The sequence below is a fragment of the Priapulus caudatus genome, unplaced genomic scaffold (assembly GCF_000485595.1).
Source record: "Priapulus caudatus unplaced genomic scaffold, Priapulus_caudatus-5.0.1 Scaffold4791, whole genome shotgun sequence".
Lineage (NCBI taxonomy): Eukaryota > Metazoa > Priapulida > Priapulimorpha > Priapulimorphida > Priapulidae > Priapulus > Priapulus caudatus.
Genome location: NW_014581852.1, coordinates 4,222 through 8,656, shown reverse-complemented (window position 1 = coordinate 8,656; position 4,435 = coordinate 4,222). Strand labels below are relative to the sequence as shown.

The window sequence follows — 4,435 nt, the reverse complement described above, 5'->3', positions numbered from 1 at the left end:
TATAGATCTTAGATCATCTTACATTAGATGTACAGGGGAGGGTAAAAAGGCAATATTAGGTTATCGGTGGATGGCGTGACAGAAAGAGGAGGATTGGTATAGTAACATGTTTTTTATATATATTTTTTTACAACGAGGCATAGTACGTAGTAGTTCGTAGTAGTATGTAGTAGTGACGTAGTAATACGTAGTAGTATGTAGTTGCACGTAGTAGTATGTAGTAGTATGTAGTTGCACGTAGTAGTACGTAGTAGTACGTAGTAGTATGTAGTTGTATGTAGTAGTATGTAGTTGTATGTAGTTGCACGTAGTAGTACGTAGTAGTGACGTAGTAGTATGTAGTAGTGACGTAGTAATACGTAGTAGTATGTAGTTGCACGTAGTAGTACGTAGTAGTATGTAGTAGTATGTAGTTGCACGTAGTAGTACGTAGTAGTACGTAGTTGTATGTAGTAGTATGTAGTTGTATGTAGTTGCACGTAGTAGTGACTACGTAGTAGTGACGTAGTAGTGACGTAATGTTAATGATCGAGTAAAATACATGGATGGAAGGATTGGCGGCTTACTCGTCATTGATGACCGCAGCGTCGTCATCAACAAACACCTCTAGCTGCGTGCACAGCTCGTTAATGTCAAACGGGTCATCTTCCTCAGCCTCCTCATTTTCCTTCTCATCTTGTAACTTCTCCTCCTCTTCCTCATCATTATCCTGGATGTTCTCCTCTTCCTCCTCCTCTTCATCGTCAGCTATTTCCTCCTCCTCCTCTTCTTCTATCTTCACTTCCTCCTCATCGTCCTCGTCTTCCGAGTCGCTATTTTCCTCCTCTGAAAGATAGAACTTCTCAATTTTCGGACGTAATTTTTTCAACGACCGGCTTTAAACTTTTTATAATGACGCAAATTTTCACAAACACAAAACACATAAAAAGAATTATGTTTTTCCTGTCGATGACGACAACAAATCAATCGATAGAGACATCAACAGATTAATTAATAGCAGTGATCAAACTAATGTAATAACTAAAATAAATGATAACAACGAGAGCTGAGCATATTAATCAGCAGCAACATACGTGAACGGAAATCCCCGAAAAAAAAACACCCCAACGAAAATTTCCCGAATTACCAAAATAAAAGAGGTAATAACAGCTTCACTAGCAACGACGTCAACAGATAAACCGATATTTAACAAAGGGCTAGGTATTATTAGCTCTTGATATGACACCTATCAGAGAATAAACGATAACGCAGCCAACGCAACGTAACTTAACAACAAACAAACAAACGTGTGACGCACAAGACATTTGCCAACGACAGTGCAAATCCTGAAAAAAAAACCAACAAAAAATTCCTGAATCACCCCAAAATAAAACAGGATATAACAGATTCACTAGTAACAGATGTCAACAGAACAAACCAATATGTCACCAATCGGGGAATAAACGATAACGCAGCCAACACACTGCAACTAATCAACAACATGCGAACAAACGTGGTAAAGTTACAAGATTCTCACACGCAGTGAACAGAGGTCTGGCCAACTACTACTACTACTACTACAACTACTCAGCGTAAGTCAACGTTACGAGACAAAGTCCACGTTAAGACTAATGCTAATACAAAATAATATATATATATATATATAAATAATATATATAATAATATAATATAATATAAGAGCAATTCTCTCATTGACGACGGAACCCAACCGGCTGTGGCCGCCGCATCGCGCCCGCGCTTACCCTGGTTGCCGTGGACGACACCGTGCTTGCTCACCTGGTTGCCGTGGCGACGGCGGCGACGCATACGCGCTCATGCGGAAGCCGGCCTCGACGAGCTCGTTACGACGCAGGATGCCGGCGGTGAGGCGGGACGTGTCGCCGCCCGCGCGCAGCGAGAACAGATTCTCGATGCCGAACAGCTCCCCCTGGCGGCCGCGGTCGCCGCGCACGGCCGAGAAGTAGCGGCGCGCGTTGCCGTCGGCGACGGCGACGTTGTCGAGTTGCTGCGGCAACGAGAGAGAGGATGAGATGAGGCAACGCGCGAGTGAAGAGTCGTGCGGTCATGACAGTGCTGGTAGTGATGATTCTAAGGTTTTGTAGCACGCTGCAGTCTGCAGGTAGATGACAGCACCCTGTTTGTAACAGCTGTCTCAGGTGAGATGACGCACCCTGTTTTGTACAAGCCTGTGCTCAGGTAGATGAACACCTGTTTGTAGGGCACCGCTGTCTCTCATGTAGAATGACGCACAACTGTTTGTAGGCAGAGCTGTCTGCAGGTAGATGAACGCAGCGCTGTTTGTAGCAGCTGTGCTCAGGTAGATGACACACCTGTTTGTAACAGCTGTCTCCAAGGTTAGATGACACAACCTGTTTGTACAGCTGTCTCAGGTAGAATGACACACCTGTTTGTAGCTGTCTCAAGGTAGTGTCACACCTTGGTTGTGTTACAGCGTTGTCCTCAGGTAGATGACGACAGCCTGTTTGTAGTCAGCTGTCTCAGTGGGTAAGATGGACACGACCTGTTTGACACCGTGTCCTCAGGTAAGGCCAATGCAGGTAGATGACACACCTGTTTGTACAGCTGTCCTCAGGTATCAATCAGGTAGATGTCACACCTGTTTGTAACGCTGTCTCAGGTAGAATGACACACCTGTTTTGTAGCAGCTGTCTCAGCGTAGATGACGGCACCTGTTTGTAGCAGCTGTCTCAGGTAGATGACTACACATCCTGTTTGTACAGCTGTTCTCAGGTTAGCAATCAGGTAGAGTGTCACACCGTGGTTCTGTCGACGTCTTCTCAGTAAGATGACAGACACCTGTTTGTAGCAGCTGTCTCAGTAGATGACCGCACAAGACGAACTGACGGGACGCTCGGGGAGTGGGACGTGTGTTGCGACTGTTTGTTACAGCTGTCTCAGGTAGATGGAGGAGCGCGACGCCTGTTTGTACAGCTGTCTCAGGTAGGCCAATCAGGTAGATGACACACCTGTTTTGTAGCACCGCGCTGGTCTCAGATTAGATGAACAACACACTGTTTTGTACACGCTGTTCTCAGGTAGATAAACACCCCTGTTTGTACACGTCCTGTCTCAGGTAGCAATCGGTAGATGGTACTCACAGGGTACTGTTTGTACACGGGCTGTCCTCAGGGTAGCATCAGGTAGTATGACAGCACCCATGTTTGTACAGGCTGTCTCAGGTAGATGACGCACTCGTGGGTTTGTACACCTGTCCTGCAGGTGAGGCAATCCAAGGTAGATGACGGCACAGCTGTTTTGTAATCCTGTCTCAAGGTACGAATGCAGGTAGATGACGCAACCTGTTTGTACACCTGTCTCAGTGTCACGATGACGCACCTGGTATTGTACACAGCTGTCTGCAAAAGGTAGATGATCTCCTCGACACGCTGCCGGCGGCGATGAAGCGGTACAGCTCCGCGCACGTCGGCGTCGCTGAGCCGATGCGATACGCGGCGAATCCCTGCGCACTGAAGTTTCGTGCGCCGGGTTCGCAGTTCGGGATCGAAGATAACAACCCGCAGCGTTGGCGGGGCCGTGGATGTGTGAGGCCGGGCCGCCGGCTCTGGCGACGAAAAGACACATGGAACGCTTTGTTTTTCTTTGTGCGCAGCGTCCTTTGTAGTTTTTTTTGTCATTTTTTTTGGGGAGGGGGGGATTTGCGCTGTTTTTTGCTGATTTAATTTTTATTTTCTATATTTTTTAGCATGAATAAATTTCTAATGGGTTTTACGCATAAAATGATTTGTTATACTTAATTTTTTAAAAATATTTAGTAATTTAAAATCAGCAATATATATATATATATATATATGTATATATATACATATATAAGAATGTTACATAAAACAGTCTTACAATAAATAAATACTAACCACGAAAACGAAAATATTTATCAGCAAATACTTCACGTTTATAAAACAACACATTCGCGTTTCGATCTGCCACTTGCGCGTCACAAACATCATACTAACGGATTGAATGTTAGTCGCGGGTGAATGAAATTTTGTGATAACGACTCGAGGGTGTGAATGACAATAAAATAGTTTAAGAAGCACCGATTCAGAAGATAATCTGCCGCGTGCACTAATCTGCACTAATCTGCACTAATCTGCACTAATCTATCTAATTTGTCCGATAATCCGCAGCATCCGCCGGCGGCGACTTACTTCGTCGACACGAGGAAGATGAAGAGATGCGGGTCGCTGTTGAACTCCCGCACGTACGCTTGTCGTGCGCTCGGCTTCGTGCTTCCATCCAGCCGCCGGTAGTGCTGGCCTGTCCCTATCACATACTGCTCCAATATATCCAGCAACTGTGTGAAGAGAGAGAGAAATATATATATATATATCAGCCTATATATATATACCTTATTATCTACTTCTGATATATATATAGAGAGAGAGAGGGAGAGAGA

At 45.0% G+C, this 4,435-nt stretch overlaps 1 protein-coding gene across 1 annotated transcript in view; it reads right to left on the bottom strand.

Annotated features, from left to right (window-relative positions):
• Positions 1–4,435, bottom strand: part of LOC106819852 (DNA excision repair protein ERCC-6-like 2) — a gene marked incomplete at its 3' end in the record, with an annotated part of 6,503 nt that overhangs the window by 477 nt on the left and 1,591 nt on the right. The window lies entirely within an intron of this gene.